The sequence below is a fragment of the Macaca nemestrina genome, chromosome 2 (genome assembly GCF_043159975.1).
Source record: "Macaca nemestrina isolate mMacNem1 chromosome 2, mMacNem.hap1, whole genome shotgun sequence".
Classification (NCBI taxonomy): Eukaryota; Metazoa; Chordata; class Mammalia; order Primates; family Cercopithecidae; genus Macaca; species Macaca nemestrina.
Window position 1 is genome coordinate 52,838,628 of NC_092126.1, and position 20,824 is coordinate 52,859,451.

The following is a 20,824-nucleotide window of genomic DNA, read 5'->3' on the forward strand; positions in this document are numbered from 1 at the left end:
GGCCCACACGGTGAAACCCTGTCTCTACTAAAAATACAAAATAAGAAAGAAATTAGCTGGGCATGGTGGTGGGCGCCTATAGTCCCAGCTACTTGGGAGGCTGAGGCAGGTGAATGGCATGAACCCGGGACATGGAGCTCGCAGTAAGCCAAGATCATGCCACTGCACTCCAGCCTGGGTGACAGAGCGAGACTCCATCTTAAATAATTAAAATAATAATAAGTAAAAAATTTGTAAAAATGTCTTGCTAAATTCCAAAAGGGACAGCCAGGAAAGTATGTCCCCTAGACCTCTGAAAGTCTGAGAACTATGAAGAAGTAACTAGGGATTTATGTGTTCAAGACAAGCATCTACATGAGAATTCCTGCAAAGTTGCTGACAGCCATGTGTAAGTGACAGGCATCAGCAATCATCCACCACCGGAATCAGGAAAATGAATCATCCCAGGCTTTGTTCTTTGTAGAACAGTGCATTTTCCTCTGGCCTCCACTCTTCTATATCAGGGGATTGTTTCAACTACAGTCACTGGGCTGAAGGACCCACTAAATTTGGCCTGATTCCTGTCTTGGCAGGCTGCCGTGGCAAGGGTGATGGAGAAGTGTTTACAAGTGTCAGATCCCAGGAACATTTTCTTTGTTCTGTCTGACAAAGCCCAGAGTCAGATAGGCAGAGTGGTGAAAAGAGCTCTGGGCAAGCAGTCAGCCAGCCTGGGGTCTGGTCTCGGTTCCATCACGAACCCAGCTATGTGAGCTTGTGCCAGTCATTTGAGGTTTTCTGAACATGCAAAGTAAATGGGCTAGCTGTGATTCCCTCAGCCCTTGTGTCTGGGAAAATGGTTTTGGAATGAAAGTAGCTTTTGGCCTGAGTACCTATTTTCAGAATATATTCTCTCAAGCAGAGTGAGAAAGAAGTGCAAGGTCATAGCTATGATTGGCGTAGAACTGAGGCCAGACACTAACAAAGAAAAAGGTCGACACTGATGTGCCATCTCCAGGGAGAACAAATAGATTCATCCTTGAAGCCAACTACTGTGGTGGCTGCCTGGAGTACTGTGTTAAAAAGGATTTGGGCTAAACCTAAGCTCAGAGTTCTGTGATCCATTAATAATGTCTGCTACAGGTAAGGGAGATAGAATAAGGTAAGAGTACACCAGATTTTTGCTACTCCTGCATCCAATTACCACATTTAGGTTCCTATAGCCATGAACCCATGAACCTAATGCAAAGTAGGAAATTGCATGTGATGAGATCTCGATAAAGAAAATTTCAGGAAGTAGGCTCATTTAGGATATAATTAACAAGTAAGAGAGCAACAAATCAGGATGCCTGAATTCTCTTCTTTGGACCATCACTGGATAATAATCTTGGACAAACTAAGAACATGTTGGAATCCCTACATTCTGGCTCTGTTATGGCCTGAGGCATGGTAAGGAAGGCACTGAAGGGTCTTTGCAAGTGGGGGTGGTATACAGACAAGCCCTGGTGATCCTGTAGCCACAGAAAGTGCTTCTCATGGGCAGTTTGGTGCAGTTTGGTCTTATTTTAATTAATGCTGTAATTTTATGGGATTTTAAAAACATATGGTGAATTATGTATTTTCCACTGTGACATATTAAAAAGGGCAGCAAAAAGTAATCAAAAGAAAATTACCTGTATTCTTATCATTCAGATCCAACATTTTACACCTTGTATTTCCTGGATACAAAGAGAATTTGATGTAAATATTACCTGTATTCTTATCATTCAGATCCAACATTTTACACCTTGTATTTCCTGGATACAAAGAGAATTTGATGTAAATGTTTTCCTTCATAAGTAGTAAATGTACTTTTTTTCTCTCATGTTAGGGGAAAGTAAATCACAAACCAGAACTGGAATACATAAAAAATTCACAAAAATAATTATTTTTTAATAAAATTAATTTATAACTGCATGTCATTATTACTGAGTGGTGAGCCAGGGCCAGGTTAAGGTAATGTTCCTCATGCTATCATCACCTCTAAGTTTGCATATACAATTGAGGCAAACCAGGGTCTTTTTTGAAATAACATGCAAAAATGAGTAAGGACCAGAAAGTAACAGTAAAAATACATAAACTGTTTTTAAAAAATTGGGTTTAACATTGCTATATCATCTATTCAATAAAATAAAATAAAAATCACTTGCAAATGCAAAAGCAAGCCATATGATTCCTTTCAAAGGGTAGAGGATGGAGCAGTGTTGTATACTGTACTGGTTAAGCCTAGTAGCTCTCAAGTCAGACTGGCTGGAATCCTAGCTTCCCCAGCTAATGAGGATAATAGTGCTACCAACCTCATAGGACGGTTGTGAGGAGTAATTGGATTAGCACGTGTGAAGTTCTTTGGATGGTGCCTAGCACATAATAAAAACTCAATAAATCTTGCTATTAAGATACACCCTTTTGAGCCAAACACGATGAAGATTATTACTGCCTCATGGTCTTACCCTCTTCATCCCAATGTGCCATTTTGACTTCAGTTAGATGAGTCTAACACAAATTCATTTATTTATGTTCAGATATTGCAGGCGATCACTCATGAAAACCCTTTGTGGGAGGTCTTTGGGAGTGGAGAAACCTGAGTTTCTGGGACTTGAAAATCATTTGTCCAATATTATGGAGCTCAAGAGTGGAGAGATCTGAATCTATCGTGTTCCTCCTTGCTCCCTCCGTTTTGTCCCTTTCTTCTCCTTTCTTAGCATCATCTTAGCATCACTGAGGTGCACCCAATCTGCCTTTGCCCATGCTGTTCCTGGGGTGACCCCGGCTCCCCGCTGCTCATCTAAACCCTTGTGTGGTATAAGTGCAATAGGAAAGGAGAGAAAGGAGCAACCAGCACAGGCTGAAATCATGAGGAAACAAAAGGAGGTGTAAGCTGGACCTTGGAGGATGTGTGGGATGTAGGATTTGGCTAAGTGTAAAGTGGAGAAATCGGGCCTGGACTTGAAGAGGAATGGGAAGAGTTGATGGATGCCGGCAGTGACCAAAATAGGCCGTTGATCTGTAGAAGGTGAGGTGTTAACTTGGCTACACAAGTCTAGGTCTTATTATGGAAAAACAAATGATGTACCTACCCTCAAGGAATAATCTAACTGGGGACTTAGAAACAAAAAAATAATAATAATTTCTCTTTAGTAATTCCTCATGCCCGGGCACAATACTGGGAACAGCACAGTTTCCAAAATTCAATACCAGACTGATTGGCTGCCATTCTTCTTTACTCAGTTGAGAGACTCCAAACCTTTCCATCTGCTGGCTCCTTCTTTGTACACTAAGTCCACATTTTCCATTTGCCTTCAAACGGTTTAACATTTTTGCTGCATTACTGAGGCCATTTTAATTTATCACTTTGTTTTAAAGCACTGCACCATCCAAAAATAGCACAAAATTAGTCATTCTATTCAAGGGTAGATGGTACTGCAGCCTTATATGAGACATGTAATCTGTCACTGATTGGCCCAGTGTGAACACAGGCCTGGTTTTCTGACTTCTAACAGTCCCGGATGGGAGCTGCTTGTTTTTCTGAAGCAAGTTTTAAGCTTTTTTTTTTTTTTTTTTTGCCACCAGAGCCACTGAAGAATGCCTGACCAGCCACAGAGAGAAGCTACGCAGCTGGATTCTGAATTCCTTCCTTGTCTAGAGATCCAGGCAGGCTGAAATATTTTAGAAAGAGTTGACTTACCAAATTTTCTTTCTCCTGGTTTTCCACAATGTCATTTCATGTACCTATTTTTAAAATGTTTAGTTTTACATTGGATTTTGTGTTTTAAGCCTATAAAAAACTTAGTTTAGGATTTCACTGGAACCTGGCAGAATAATTTAAAGGGAGAATTTCTTGAGAAATGGAAATCAGTACTGGTTTTTCCGAAAGTTTTGTTGGGATTATTTGTGATTACTCTTATTTTTAGAGTGAGTGCAGCACCTCCTTCCCCTTGCCTTCTGCCTCCCTTTTGTATGCATAAGACAGCCTCATTCTGGTGGCCTGTCTTGAAAATCACCATAATGGAATATATATGAGGATTAGGCATAGAAATGTCAGGCCTTATTAAATTTCAGTAGTCAGACTCGCTTTTGTGTTTCCCATTACCTCTCCGGTCTTTGAGAGTTTCCAGAGAGGAAGAATTCTCCATGTCCCATAGGAAATGTACCCCCTCCCCCAGTTTTAGCAGAACCTTGCCTGTTGTCAGTCATTACTGGAAGACTATGATGTTTTCCACTTTCATTGACTTTAAAAAAATTCTATTGCAAAGAAGACCTTTGGGTGATTCATGCAATCAAATTCTGTTAGGGAGGAGAAAGTCTAGCTGTCAGTGGTATTAATAAATGCCCGGTGTAAAACCACAGAATCTGGGCATTCATTCCCCCTCTCCCCAAGGAGCTCAGTGAGCTTCGGATGCATTACTTTCCTTTATTCATCCTCACAAGGGAATTCGAAGAGGAAGAGGGGGGCCAGCCTTCTTTAAACAATCTTCCTAGAATTTGTAGCTGCTGTAATGTACATGGTACAGTAGTTCCCCCACCGTAATCCACAGTTTTGCTTTATGTGGTTTCAGTTACCTGCAGGACAGTATTATAAGATATTTTGAGAAAGAGAGAGAGACCACATACACATAAATCTTATTTGAGTATATTGTTATAATCGTTCTATTTTATTTTTGTTTACTGCTGCCAATCTCTTACTGTGCCTAGTATATAAATTAACCTTTATCATAGGTATGTATAGGAAAAAAATACAGTCTGTATAAAGTTCTGTACTATCTGCAGTTTCAGGCATACCCCTGCAGATAATGGGGGCTACTGTATATACACTGTTTTTCACTCTAGGTTCCTCCAACTAAGTAGAAGTGTGGAGACTTGATAAGGTTTAGAAGGAACCTAAAATAGCTATTAAAGGTAGAACCACCAGATCAGTGCAGCTGTCAGGGTTTGAAGGCACCCCTGCTTTTGGAGCTGGCAAAGACCTAAGGAATCCACCGCAAGGAGAGAAGGAGGAGGCATGGACACACACAGGTGATTTAGGAGCCTGAGGATACACCTCACTCCAAGGCAAGCTCTCCCACCCTCTGCCGCCAAGGAGAGTGCTGGCACATCTCTCTGGCAGTCTTCCACCTGAAAGAGCTAATCTGCCAGGCATCGCACACTCATCTTCCTGTGGGCTGCCAGGAAGAATCTAGGTCAGTGGGAGTTTACAGCTGTAGCAGCAGCCAGACCAGTCATGAACTACGGTGAGTCTACATCTCACCTGGTGGTCAGAGTGACCATGAGCACTCTTAAGAGAAACGGCTCTGATACCAAACCTGTTACTATGCAAAAAGTAAACTCAGACCCTTTGACATCTGTAGTCCCTCTGGAAAATTGGAAATCACACACACACACACACACACACACACACACACACACCCCTATCCCCAAGCTCTTATTAGCCCCCAACTCACTTTGCTCATCCATTTTGCAGAAAAGATTTAATGAATCCTTTAAGGCTATGTTGCCTCTCCCAGGGGTATTTGCATAAAAGAGCCAATGAATAAAACCATCATTTCATATGGGAAATTGGCAAATCAAGTGGAGGAGGCATTTAAGGCCTAGTAGATCCCTCACCTAGCCATAGATAATACGAGAAGTGTGGTGGATAACTACTGTACCGACTCAACATGCAGGGCATAGGAACAGCATGCAGACTGGCATGGAGGAGAGCTGAATTCTCAGAGGGCTGCCGCCAACTCAACAGTGAGGGGCTCAGACCCTTCACCTCTGTGGGTGTCAGTGTGCTTCTCTGTAGAATGAAGGGTAGGAAGAAGAACTGGTCCACACCACTCCTTCCACCATCTCCTCTCCTCATCCCTCTTCCTTCTCTTTCACTGTTGGGGCAGCTGTGTGGATATCAGAGTTCAGCTGTACAAGCCAGAGTGGGAGGTTTTGGCTGATTGCCAGTTTTCTTCAGAATTTCTCTACAGGTTGAGTTAGGGAGCAGCAAGCTGGTGGCAAGGGGGGACCAGTGTTTGTTGTGCTTTCCATAAAATGAGATCCATCCCTTCTAAGCCACCCTTTTCTCCAGTACTGACTAGCTGATCTCCAAGATACCTGATAGTCTAGTTTCAGGATTAGCCCTGTGGTCTGATCCACTGGCTACTCCAGATGGACCTGTCTCCAGGCTCTTCTGTGCATTTGGCCTTCCCTCTGGGCAGAAATGCACCAGGGAAAGGACATAACTAAACCAGTTGTATCAGAGCAGCCTGCCTGAGAGAGATCAAGCAGGGCACAGGTAAAAATGTTAATAAAAATTAAAAATAGAACCTGTAGAACAGGTATTGCTCTTTCTCAGTTGGCGAAGGCCTGCTGCCAATATCAGAGTGATACCTACCAATATGATGAGTGTGGGGAAGGCCACAGAAAGGACTGGCGAATGCTGGTGTGATGTGTGTTGTTTTAACGTTTCTGAAATCCCATTCTTAGTCTGCACACCTTGTCCAAGGCTCCGATGTTATCCAAGTGATTCATCATTTAATGCTGTTGGCTTCAACATGGATTTAATGGTAATTAAACCAAGTGCACACCATGTGGAGATCTATTCACTTGAAGGTCCTTCAGTTCAGGTCACCAGGTATGCCCCAGGGCTCCTGCCACAGCTGATCCGGTGCTAGGTGCTGAGGATACATGGTGAGTTCCTTCCCTCCCCTCAGGGGCAGGTGTCTGGATGGGTAACTTTAATATGATGTCGGATACAGAGAGGGCCAAAGAAGCATGAAGGAAGGCCCTTGACCTCCCGGGTGGTGAGCTGGAGACCTCAGGGAGATAGAGTGAGGTGCAATTTGCAGGATGAAAGAAGTTACCCAGGTGAGCGGGAGGAAGGGAATGGCATTCCCAGTAGAGGGAGCTCTCTTTTTGTATATTGTGGACAGGAAGGAGGTGGGAGGTGGGAGGTGGGAAGAAGGTGGTCAGAAGGAAGAAAAGGGATTGCATTCTGTCTCTTTTCTACCCATCTGCACTCTTATTCCTGCAGAAATAGAAAGAGAAAATCCACATCTAGGGATGGTTTTTATCAGCTTAAAGGAGGTAGAATAAATTTGGAGTACTGTTTCTAATAGCAACAAAACAAACAAATCAGAAAACCCAATCCGCAAACAACCTGAATGTCTATCCGTAGGAAAATGCTTAAACAAACCCAGTACATTCATATATATTATGGAATAATATGTAGTTTTTTTAAAAAAGATAGCTCTATATGTACAGAGAGACATCCAAGAAATATTAGTAAATAAAAAAGCAAGTCATAGGAAAATATATACAGTGTATATGTTCCCATTTATGTAAAGAAATATGTGCATCTTGCGGTGATGTATTTTTGTGCATCTATATACATGCACATATATAAACACATAGGAAAAAAGTCTGAAGATTCTTAACTTCTGGGGAGGGAAGTGGGATTGGAGGATGGCAAAGAAGGACTTTCACTTTCTGCTCAATTCGCTTCCATATTGTTTATATTTTTACCTGAGCATGTATTACTGAGGTAATTTTTTTTTTTAGGCGGGGAGAAAGCAATTGAATAGAAACGCAAAGCTCTTCAAAGGAGACCTATAAAGTCATCTTTGTTTTGTTCATTCTTCTCATGTTTCTGCATTAGGGCATTCTCCTAAATTGGGGAGAAACCAAAATGCCCAGAAGTTAAATTCTGCAACTGTCATCACGCAAAATGCCAAATAAGAGAACAAAAGTAAGTTGGATTCTATATTGTTAGGAAGGGATGGTTAATTTGATTGACTCTCAGGAGATATTTTTCTAGCATTAAGTAACTCTAGGGAGCCCTTTTGTGATCATCTCTGAGTAAATAAAGAAGTGAAATTGTAATCAAATAAATAATGAATCAACTTTAATTCTCTCATAGAGAATATAAGCTAAATTACAATGTGGATTTAAATTGTAATATGTAAGAAGCACATTATCCCAATGGCAATATTTTCTAAAATGTGTCTTCTTTTTTTTTTTTTTTTGAGACGGATTTTTGCTCTTGTCACCCAGGCTGGCGTGCAATGGCTCAATCTCAGCTCACTGCAACCTCCACCCAGGTTCAAGTGATTCTCCTGCCTCAGCCTCCCAAGTAGCTGAGATTACAGGCACCTGCTACCATACCCAGCTAATTTTTGTATTTTGAGTAGAGATGAGGTTTCACCATATTGGCCAGACTGGTCTCAAACTCCTGACCTCAGGTGATCCACCTGCCTAGGCCTCCCAAAGTGCTGGGATTACAGCCATAAGCCACCACACCCAGCCTAAAATGTCTCTTCTTACCTAGCTTCCACCTCCAAGCACACATGCCTGTCACACATCCGTGATTTTGTTATCTAGTACGAAGCCAATAACAAAGCAGAACATCTAGCACCAACAAATGTTTAGATGATACACTGTTAGAGCAGCTCCCACCAACAACAGATGGGCTGAGGGGTCATTTCGCTCTTTAGCGTCTCCCCTACTGAAGCCTGCAGAAAATTTCTAAGGTTATCTGGTGCTACTGAGAACTGAGCTCAACCCCACTAGACCACAGAGTCCCAGATCATATGTCCCAGATTCAACCTCTGGTTCATGTCAGACCTAGCAAGAGTTTGGGGCCACCTTAACTTTTCAACTTGCCAGGGATAGAAAATGTGGATGGCCTTTCCCACTGTTTATGTGGGTCAGGTCGCTTAACCTGGGTAGTCTCCTATTTCCTCACATCCACAGGGGCGTTCAGTTTCTAGACTAGAGAATATATTTAAACCCCATGTTACCCTTGAGGAAAAAGCTCTAGTAGTAAAGAAGATCCTCTTTTTGAAGAGAAGGGCAAGGCAGTCTCACACCAAAACAAAGCAATCCACATAAGATCCTTTTCTTTTGCCTCAGGAATTCTTTCCTTTTTTTTTTTTTTTTTTTTTTTTTTGAGATAGAGTCTCGCTCTATCTCTCAGGCTAGAGTGCAGTGGCACGATCTCAGCTCCCTGCAACCTCCGCCTCCCGGGTTCAAGCGATTCTCCTGCCTCAGCCTCCCAAGTAGCTGGGATTACAGGTGCCACCATGCCCAGCTAATTTTTTTTTTTTTTTTTTTTTTTTTTTTTAGTGGAGATGGGGTTTCGCCATGTTGCCTAGGTCAGTTTCGAACTCCTGAGCTCAAGCAATCCACCTGCCTCGGCCACCCAAAGTGTTGGGATTACACTGTGCCCAGCCACCTCAGGAATTCTCTAAGTGGAGAATTAGTGGTAGGAATGTTACACCTGATCGCTCACAAGTCTCCACATTCAAATTTGTCCAAGGCTTATTACTGGGATCCCTGGACATAATCTAAAGGGTTCACAGACTAGTTGGATTGGGGGAGGAATCACTATTTCCACTAACCTCTCTCTGAAATTTATCAAGTTTTCTATTTTAAATAAGGTAACATTGCTTCTCGGTCTTTTGGCTAAGATCAAGCGTAGTATCTGTTTCTATCAGTTAAATATGGTAACAAACTACAGTAGTCTTATTGGTACCTGTGGCTTAGTCACCAATAGAAATCAAGATAATTTCATATAACATTATAGTTACCCCAGATATCTCAAAATATTTGCCCTGATAGCTATTGCAAAATTATGGAAGTTACTTAACTTGCCATTAGATCTTTTTGTATAATATTTAATAAATAAGAACATATAAAAATCTTTATCATAGATTTAAAAAAATATTTTAATAACTGTATTTCAGTATACCCAGATGCATTATATAGTATACCCAGTGTATTTTCTTTTTATAACCCGATTTTCTTTTACTGTTTTATATAAAGATAGTATTCTGAGCGAGATGCATAAACCTCACCAGTCTGCCAAAGGAATACATGTCCAATAAAGATTAAGAACCTCAACTCTAAGTGAGGTTAGAATGGAGTTTGCAAATGTTGCTCAGGGTCTGTGTCAATGTCACTTTATTTAAACATTCCTGAGATTCAGCCTCCAGCTCACTGAGCTCCTCCTAACCAAATATGTGAAGGAAGAAGCTGCATCTGTATAAACATCATCCAGCTAAAGTGTCAGATTTCCTTCTCTTCTTCACAGTTGTTTGAAGCCAACAGTTAAAGGCATTAGAAGGATCAAATATCCTGTGTGGCTGGAAGAAGAGAAAAGAACTTTGGAATTATAACCCAAGCATTTGGTTTAACTCTGCTACCCTGTTTTCTTTGTTTGAATTAAGTGCAACCAGTAAGAGCTCAAAAAATGAAAGAATAAGTCATAAACCTGTAAGTTACTGGTTTAATTTTCTCAGTAGGGCATTAGGGCATCACCTAATAGCTGCTTAACAGTTTGATAATGAGAGTCATGGCTTCTGATCAGTGCCTAGACATGGCGTGACGAATGCATTTCACTGTGATCTGATCCAGTTACCACTGTGTTGGGAAGGGCTCTGAGGCCATCTCCAGGTCTAAGAAGGGGAAAGGTGCTGTGGTAGATCACTGATGTCTGCTATGGTAAAGGGATGGAGCTGTGTGCATGCCCCATAATTACCCAGAGTTCCAGCCCTAACTGGTGCCAGTGGCCACCTTTACTCGAAACCCAGGCAGAAATATATTCCTGGACGTTCCTTCCGTATCTCCACTCTGAGCTGAATAGAAAGGGTAACCTCAGTTCCTGTAACTGTTTTGCCAACTAACTGCATTATATTGATGAACAAGGAGCATGAAACACAAGATATTGTATAAAACTATCTGGGATGCAAAAACATTATAGCACAATTGATGAGAGAGAATTTACTAAAAAGTTAATAAATTGATCAAAGAAATGGGATTCCTGTGCTTCTTCCTATTTATTAGTATTACAAAGTTTGACCTCATGACTTCTGCTTGGAAATACTCAAACTCCCAAATCCAGTGCTTACTGACTCAGTTTCCCTGGCTGTTTCTTTTGTAGGCCCTTATTGGCTGGGGGCAGGGGGAGGTGGTGTTAATGCTACCTCGAACATACACAGGACTTTCCAAAACACTGTCTCCTGTGATGCCGCCCAGCAGGCAGGAGAGGCTCCATTGTAATAATTATTTCCATTTTGCAGATAAAGAGACTGGGCTCCAGGAATTGACTTTCCCAGAATCCCATTGTCACTTCAGGGCCCTCAAGATGTTGCCTTCCGGAGTTCTGCTTGCTTGTATCAGGTTCTCCTAAAGAAAGAAAGCCATTAAACAAGAAAACAAACCAACATTCTGTAATGGATTCAAAATATACTGTCATTCACCTATTACCTCTTCTACGTTGGCCAGGATGGAGGTGACATTCCTGGTTTTCTTATCTTTCCTCTTGTTTTAGCAGAATTTAAGGAATCTGCTTAACCATTTGTACTTTGTTCTACTGCCAGTCCAATCAATTTCAAAACAATGGATTCCCAAGCCAAGCTTCTAACTACAGCTCACCAGGCATCCTAGTTGGACTGATTTTGCTTTTGTTTTGAGAAATTATGAAATAGACAAGTTGTCTTACATGTAAGTATTGACCATTTGGGAAAAGCTGTTATTTGCCTTCAGCTAAAATATGCAAGAAAAGGAGATGGATGGGTTTGGGGACTTGCCTTAAACTAAACTAATCAAGATGGTAATTCCTGAGTAATTCATGGTTCCTAGCGTTCTTGTTAGATCAGTGGGTGGGATTCTTGGCCTCGTATTTTGCCCCAGCTGCTAGTCCAATTCTCTGATCTCTGTTCACCCACACCATAGCCCTGGACTCTGGCTGCAAGAGTAGAAACATTCTGTTGTTTCCTCTAATCTTGTAAATTCATTTGTGCATCAACTATGTGCCAGTCATCCTAAAGAAACTTACAGCCAAGTTAAAGACTGACAAGTTAAAGGGCAATTTTATTTTAAAAAAGAACTCTACAGAGCGCATGTTTGTGAACCCTGGTCTTTGGAATTCAGGGGAAATTTTCTGGAGGAAGGGACATTTAAACTAAGGCCTTAAAGAAGAGTAGGAGAAGGAAAGGGGAAGGAGTGAAAGAAGGCATTCAAGGCAGAAGAAAATGTGTGCAAAAGGTAAGTAGACAAAAGAGTGAGTTCAAGTTTAGAGCAGAGAATGTAAGGGATGGTATAGAGGTGAGGAGAGGTGGGAAGAATATGGCTGGGAATGTAAACAAGAGCCAAATCATAAACAACCTAACATGTGAACTAACATTTTTGGGCCACATCCTGAGAGCAATAGGTAGTCACTTTGTTATTAATTTGATCACGATTGCTTTGACTGCTCTGTGGAGAATGGACTTAAAAGGAGCAATATTGCAAGCAGGGAGGCCCACTTCAATCCACGGGAAGCTTTCTGGAAGCCTAAAATATAATGGAGAGAGTAGAAATGGAGAAAAAAGAATTCCAGAATCACCAGGTCAGCATTCCAGTGTAGCAGGTAATTATTTCTAGGTCCTCTTCATTGGATTATCATTTGATGTTTCTGGTTTTCAGCTGTTTCACTTACCCCTGAGTTGTAGGGACTGAGCATAAATGAGCTCCACTCTTAGAAAGAACAATGGTTGACTAAGCATGGAGAAGGGTTCATTTTAGGTCTCAAGTCCAGTTAACCAGTGCCAAGGTTTGTACATATGTTTCGTTATAGACACCAATTCTGATGATCAGGGCTGAGATAGATGTAGGAAGTTTATTTTAGGATGCGCAGGGAAGTAAGGAAGCAGAGGAAGCCATCTTAACACTGGCCACGCCAAGCTTCATAGAGCACTGAAATATCTCTAAAGGCATCACAGTAACCCCAGCGACTCAAGAGAAGTCTGGCAGCCAGCATTTCTCTGCCTCTGCTTTTGTGCCAACATCTCAACTACTAACTCCCTTGACACCTCATAGCTTTTACTGCCTCATGGCTTCTGCTTACCACTATGTGTGTGTGCGCTGTTCGGTTTTAGTCTCTACTGTCTCTATTGCTGTAGGAGGGTTTTCCCATACCTTGACACCCTGAGCCCCAACCCAAAGACCTGAAATCATCTTCCCTGATAGCTCAAGGCAGAAAACTCCTCGGGAGAATCGTTATTGGTTTTGTTTGGGTTATTCACCTATCCCTGCTCTAATCACTGAGGCCAGGAGGCTGAGGATACATGTGTAGCTAGCAATTTGGGGATCCCATCTCAACCACATGTCATGGGGAGGAGTTCTCCACCAGCAACCTGTGGTGATCCACTAGCAACCTGTGGTGATCCACTAGCAACCTCTGGCAACTTTTCTGAGAAGAAAACAAATTGTCATTGGCAGGCATTTTGGGCTTCATGGCTTGTCCCGAAGGTAACATTTTTCTAAATTAAGGTAACTACGTTAACAGCTTCAAGTTTTAACGTTTTCTACTGGAAAATAAGTTTGTCAGAATGTTAGTTTTAAAATAAATCTTACATCTGTGGAACTTTCATAAGACTTTGTGCAGAAAGGAATAAAACAAAGACAATTATTACACGCTATCTTTTTCTCTATCAAAAGTCTTTTAGAAAAAAGACGATACCAGTTATGTTCCTTTGGTTGCAAGCAACAGAAATCAACACTGGCAAATCTAAGCAAAGGAGAATATTGAAAGAGTCAGTCACTGGAACATCTGTGGTCTATGAAGCAGGAATCATAGAACTGACTGACTTTAAGCAGGAATAGCATGTCGGAACATACCTTGAGGATGAAAGAGCTCCGGATGCATACAGGTGGTAGAATTATAAAGAAAAGCAAGAAAATCATCCTCACAACAGTCAGGATAATGGTCACCTTAAGAGTGAAGGCAGAATTAGCTGTATAATTTGTGGGACTCAGAACAAACTTAAAATGCAGGGCCACTTGCTCAAAAATTATAAAAAATTTCAAGAAGGCAACTGCAGATGTTAAACCAAGCACGGGACCCTTCTGAGCACGGAGCCCTGTATGATTGCAGGGTCCAAAACCCTTGAAGCTGTCCCTGAGGGAAGAAGATGGTTTTGACTGGTGAAGAGCATATAGAAGACTTTGGTGGATTAATAAACTGGACAATGCTGCTACATAGGCATTTGCTTTTGGTTATTTGCAAATCTTTCATGTCGCTTTTGCATTTTTGTGTTATATTTCACAATTAAAAAAACTAACTGTATCTTCTGTCCTTGTGTCAACCATACAACATTCAATATTCCAAGGAATCTGAGTGGCAAAGTTTAGGTCAAGTACCCTTGTCCTGGCTGTGCAGAGGATAATACTACTACTAATAACAACAAAAATGAGAAGGCAAACAAGAACAGGATGAAGAAGAAGAACAAGTAGAAGAGCTAATACTAGCAGTTGCCACATGTTTTATCTGTTATTTCTAAATTAACTGATCAAATATACTCATAACAACCATATGAAACAAACTTTTCCCTTCAGCTTTTGAAGTGGGAAATGGGTAGTGTACTTCGATTTTTTGACTGCTAAGAGCTCTCGCCATGAGAGGAGACCATGCTCTAACAGGAAGCAGGGCTTACTGGGATTGTGAGTAGCCATGAAATAACAAATGTCTACTACACAGAGGGTCAGAGGACTTCACAACAATCTTCCTTGTTTTTTTTTTTTTTTTTTTTTTTTGGAGACAGAGTCTTGCTTTGTTGCCCAGGCTGGAGTACGGTGGCATGATTTCAGCTCACAGCAACCTCTGCCTCCTAGGTTCAAGTGATTCTCTTGCCTCAGCCTCCCGAGTAGCTGGGACTACAGGCATGCACCACCACACCCACCTAATTTCTGTATTTTTGAAATAGAGATGGAGTTTTGCCATGTTGGTCAGGCTGGTCTTAAACTCCTGACCTCAAGTGATCCACCCACCTCAGCTTCTGAAAGTGCTGGGATTACAGGCGTGAGCCACCATGCCCGGCCTATTCCTTCTTATATGTAATAATCATTTGTTGATTTTCAAAGTTTGATGCCGTAAGCTAGGTAATATATAAGAGAGACAAAATTAAACAAGACAGTGACCTCCCAGGTACTGTCACTTAAAAAAAAAAAAAAAAAAAAAAACTATGTCACTTAAGAAAAAAAGGGAAAAAGAGGGACTACACCCCTTAAGGAAAGTTCACCTACAAAGAAACAATACATGAAGTGCTTAGTAACTGAAGAAGATGAGTCTAGGACATGTCCAGGGCCATCATGATTACATCACACATCACATTCTCAAGGTAGCTTCAGTCCCTGCAAAGATAGACTCAGAAAACTAAACTCACAGTAATTCTGCCCTCAGATTTAACCTGGCCACAGCCGTCATCACTTATTTGCCAAACTGGAACAGCTGAGGAGCACGACTACACACAGACATTAGATTCACAGATATGCAATGCTGCCAAATGGGGACTCATGAAGAGGCAGAAATCTGGAAATCCCATTAGCGACAGATGCAGCGCAGCATGCGTGTCTGGGGAGGCACTGGCCCCAGCCCTTGGGGAAAGGCAGATCCATCTTAGACCATGACAGCCACTCCAAACCAACCTGAGGCCAGCGTGAGGGTGAGACGTGGTGCAAAGCAGGGGTGGATAAAGTCAGGCAGTTAGCAGCCATCTACTTGCCCCAGTAGGGCAAAGACTGCTTGGTTTCTGAGAGAAATGAGTTCAAGTCCTTGGAGGGCCTCTAATTTGATGTTTGAATGGGAACCAAAATGCGCAAGTTTGAATCCTACCTCTACCACTTCACCTTGGGTGGGTTCCTTCACCTCTCTTTTCCTTCTCCACAAAATGGAAGTGACACATTCTGGGGTTGTTGTAATAATTAAATAGAAAAATACATATACACTGGCAATAGTAATTATTGTTAATTGTGTCCTATATAAAACGAAGAAGTTGAATGAAAGATTCTCTTTGTTTCTTTCTAATGCTAACATTCTGTGACGATCTTAAAAGTACCCGAGATGAGATATCCCTGGTTCATTCCTTTTGTTCTTAACAGCATCTAAACATTTATGATTTTGGATTTCTGTAACAGAACTAGCTGTCTGATTGAAAGTATGACCTGTGTGCCTATTTTTACTTCTATTTTTATGCCTCTTAAAATCTCTGATGATATTTGTGCGCTAGCTCACGTAAAAGACAACTGCTTTCATCTAACCACTTCAACATTTGTAATCAGTGTTGACTAGGGAGGGAAACTTGGAGATTTCACTTGGCTATTTTCACTCAGTCCTACCTTTCACAGAGAGCTCATTCAGGAAGGGATGAATTGAGGCTGAAAGGGGCACACATAAATGTGAATATAGTCACATGACAGGAGAATTCTAGATTTAGAAGTTCAACGTGGGGATTACACTTGCTGAAAATAATCTTAATGTATATTTTAGTGGTAAATTGTTAACATTCTTTCCATATTTCCTGACCTCAGCTATTCCCTTTCCTCCGCTGTGGTTAAGGGTAAAATTCAGGAATGGATAACTTTCAGAGAACCAGGGAGACAGGATTTTGCCTGTGGTCAGGAAAAAAAAAAAAGAAAGAAAGAAAGAGAGAAATTTCAGTTGCTTCGAAGCTGGTTTGTGAGAGGTCAGGGGTGGGGAAGGCAGAGGGAGGAGGCCTCTCCAGGGGCCCAGCCGAGGCTCCAGCTCCCTTTTTGTTTTAATCTGGTTTGTGGTCCTGCTGGCCCAGGGAAAACATGGACTTGCACTAATGTAGCCCAGGAAAAATACTGGAAGGAAAAAAGCTTAGACACTTAGTATAAACTACAGAAAATAAAAGCAATAAACTGCACAAGCAGATGAGACTTTCCTGATGGAAGTACTGTGATTTCTCAAAGCCAATAAAAGAGTCCTCAAATACATCCTCAAAGAAACTTGATTGTTTATTGTGGTGTCACATTTATGACCCATATAAGTAGCAGTCAACTAATATCTTTATAAAACTCTGATTTATAGGTATTTTGATTGGGCTTTTCTGCCTACTGGGACCCCAAATGTGACAGGACCACCTCCCTATTTGCATGAGGAATTCTTGTTGTTATTGAGGGCTGTGGATGTCCAGTAACCAAGATGGTTACTGTTGATGACAGTTTTACATATTCCAGTTTTCCAAGGGGCAAAAGTCACATGCATACGACTGAATTCTTGGTAGAAGTTCTTTTCATTTTCTTTATGGTGATAATGAGAGACAAAGAATTTCCTTAGGAAAAGATCTCTAATAAAATTATGAATAAATCACTTGGACTGATCCCAAATGGAGAAATCAATTTGATTTGTGGAAGCTAAACCCTTTAGATTCTTCCGCAACATTTTGGTAAACTCATTTTTTAAACACAGCAGCAAACCACAAATTGGTCCTATAAATCATGTAGATCACTAGATTTGGGAGACTAGAGGACTAGGAAAAAATGACGACAGTAATCCAGCAAATGTTTAATTTCTATCCCTACCCCCAAAAGGAACAACTACCCTTTCAGAGCCAAGTCCTGACTTCAGGGCTGCCCACAGTCTTGCTCTCTGAAAGCCCTGTAGAAAATTAGAGGGGCGGAAGGCAATCGTTTAAAATAGATCACATTCAGTTTTATTAAAAAACCAAAACAGCTGGGGTATTGATTTGCAAGCTCTGTAATGCCATTGGTATGCCCGACCTGGCCAAGATATTAAAAAGATATTTAAGGAAATGTCAGTGAGTGTCTCAGGCACAAGCTTTGGCATATTCAACCAGCATTGTGGAGCTGTGGGTAATTCGTCTTCCTTTATGTTTTGCTATGCAGCACAGAGAGGAGGGGGACATTTACAAAATGATTTACTGTGACACATCCATTATAATGAAAGCATGTGCCGCTTGCCAGCACTCCTGGCCCATCTTCTCCCTCCCAGATGCTCGGCCATATGTCCCATGCTTGGCGTGAGCGACAGTTGTGTTGGTAGAGAAGGATCTTGGTGTTTTTAACAGAAATCCCAGAAAGCTCTGAGGTTGCTGGCTCAGGTAAGAAAAGCAGCAGGAAAGGGCCCATCGTTTGGGACTAAGTATTTTTAAAGATGCTTCAGTGGTGTAACCACAGGATGGAGTGAGATTTACTGTCTCCTCAAGGTCAGGAGGACTGCTGAGAGAGGAGCTCAAGCTTCACTTGGGGAGCTTTCCACCATTGCTGGCCTCCCAGCTCAAGTTCTCTTTCCTTCCTCACCCCTCCCCAAGATAGCTGGCTGCTCTCTGCTCTATCTTCCGACAGCAGCCCATTCCTCAGTTACCAGGACCTTGCATCCACATTCGAGAGGCACACATTACTGCCCTTGGTGAAAGCAGCTGCTATTTTGACCATGTGGATCTCCTGGCTCCCTAACTATTGCAACCCTAGCTTAATTGCCTCTGCTCCTGGAATAAAATCAGCACTTATTGAACACCTACGTATGGATGACATCATGCTAGGCCCTGTGAAAGAAAGAAAGAAATTTAGTATACAGTTGGTTTTGCCTTGAAAAGTTTACCATCTAGTTGTGAATTAGTACTCCCATCTATGTCCCGGCAAACCCTGGGCAAGCTTCTTAACCTCTTTGCGCCTTGATTTCTCCATCTGTAAAAGAGAGAACAATAGTATACAGAACTGATGTAAATAAATTAATATGTATAAGATGCTTAAACTAGTACATGACACATAATAATCACTCAGTAAATGTTAGCTAAATTTGGCCCCTAGTTGGAGGAAAAAAAGAGGGAAAAAAGAGGAATAAAATTATATTTATGTGCTGTACCTTGTAATAAAATTTTATATATGTTCACTGAATTCTCATGATACCATGTAAAGTAGATATTACTGTTACTCTTTAATTTTTAGTAAATTGAGTCTCTGCTAGGTTAATACTTTATCCAGGTGTTCAGTGTTGACAATGCTTACAGTCAAGGCCAAAACTACTTAGTGCCAAAGCCCATGATTTTGAAAAGACAAATAATTTAAAATTTAAATAACGTTTACAAGACACTAGAGGTTGTCTAGCAAAGGTCAATCTCTGATTGATTTCCCAATAAATTGCATGAGAAGACATTGCCTAAGAGTTCACTTTGATATGGAGCTGGCAACCACAGGGAGCTCTTCCCACCACTAGACCTGAATGAAGCATTGAGGAGCCATTCTTGGAAGCCAGGGAGGGGAGTGGAATGGAAAAGGCTGCCTGGCAGGAGTTGTATCTCTAGGTGGAGGGACACAGCCAACCTGCCGGAACCAGCAGAGAAGGGGCCAGGAACATACTCTGATCTTACCTCCTCCTTCCTCTCTCCTGCCAGTACCCTTGGGTAAGCAAGCCCTTTGCTGCTGTCTAAATAGGTCATCCTCCCTGGGCAGAGAACAGGATGCAGAAGAGTAGAGAGAGGACCTGGGGGTGCAAATGTAAGATATCCAACACAGGAAGTTTGTTATAAGATTAGATAACTTATATGGCACTGTGTCTGCTACACAGAAGATACTGATCACCTGACGGTTACTATTATTTCTTATTATTTGTCCTGCTTTGGCTGGGTTGGTATTTTATGTGTCCAGCTCAGATCCTCTGGCCTCACCACAAACAAAAGAGTTTTCTAATCCCTGTAGTAGCATGAGAAGTGACTCACTAAAAAGTCAATTCAGTTTCTTGCTTACAATCTTTTGCCTCTATTTTTTTTTAAAGGGAGCTTTAAAATGGGGTTGGGGGTGGGGAACTTGGAAATGATTTTTTTAAACACAAGCTTTGTGATTTGTCTTATTGGAAGTTCTTAACAGAGGAAAGGGGCCTGTTTGTTTAGATTGCTATGCAACAGGAGGCATTGAGTAAATGGTTTCCCAGTTTTTATTATTTTAAACTTCACCCAGGAGAAAATTGATCCAAGTTTAAGAAAGAGAGGAGGAATGGAATATAGACTCTAATGTTTCCAAAATTCTAAATGGCACTGCAAATAATGGAATCCTAAAACAAACATTCCCAAACAGAAAATTATCTTTGTATTTCTCACTTTCAAGGTAAAATCCATAGAAAATATGTCTTCATCTAGTCAAACAGACTTTTTTTCCAGCTAATTTATACATTACATGCTAAATAATGACTGAAAGTTGAAAGTTCATCACTTTCTACCAAATATCAGCAAAAGGTTAAGTTGCTGTAGAATAATTACTTTTTAGCTCCGTTCTTCGCCCACAACATGCAGAAAGCACAACTAGGCAGAAGCCATCATTGACCAAGAGGAAAGAGAGGCAGATGCCTTCTAAAATTATTTTCCTATCTCAAACTCCGTCACCAGTTTTTACGAAAGCTTCAGATTCCCCCATCAAGCTATTTTTTATTAGGTCAAGAGGTTTGGGGTTGATATTCACGATGGTGCTGGCTCTATCAGGCTGGCAGGCTTAAGGCAGTTTCTGAATTTCCTGTTCAAGTTAGAGGGGAAAATGCACATGCGTCAAGTGCCCTGAACTTGGTGAAATCAGACATCTGGAAGCCAATGGTGGGGAAAGAGAGCAAAGGTTACAAGAAAAATAACACTCAGTAGCAACCAGCAAAACAAACTTTTGTCTGGAGCAACAAGAAGGCACAGCAAACACATCAGCCCATGTGGCACCAGCTCATCTTCTTAAAAACAGTGTCTTAGTGCTTTTCCTAACGTCAGTAGTTCCAAAAACATAAAGAAGTAAATAAAAATAATTAAAATGCCTCTACCCAATAATTAAAATGCCACTACCCTAACACTGTGATATATTTCCTTCTAGTTTTTTACACATACATATTCTATAGGTATATGTACATAAGTAAGATTGCAAAGAAATACGAAGAATATTTTAAAACTAAAAAACAGAATTATTTTATACTTGCAGTTTTATGTGTTGCATTTTAAGTCTACATTATTGTTATACATTTCCTCATATCAATACTTATTGTCAGAATGGCTATTTTTAAAATTAG

The 20,824-nt window shown here is 41.1% G+C and overlaps 1 long non-coding RNA gene and 1 pseudogene across 1 annotated transcript; one reads left to right on the forward strand and one right to left on the reverse strand.

Moving 5' to 3' along the window:
• Positions 1-9,106: 9,106 nt before the first annotated feature.
• Positions 9,107-20,548, reverse strand: LOC139361894 (uncharacterized). The gene is made up of 3 exons (XR_011619800.1): positions 19,158-20,548; positions 18,389-18,474; positions 9,107-11,169 (listed from the first exon to the last, which is right to left on the reverse strand). It is a non-coding gene; the product is annotated as an uncharacterized lncRNA (long non-coding RNA).
• Positions 9,428-9,566, forward strand: LOC112423481 (U2 spliceosomal RNA; annotated as a pseudogene).
• Positions 20,549-20,824: the final 276 nt, after the last annotated feature.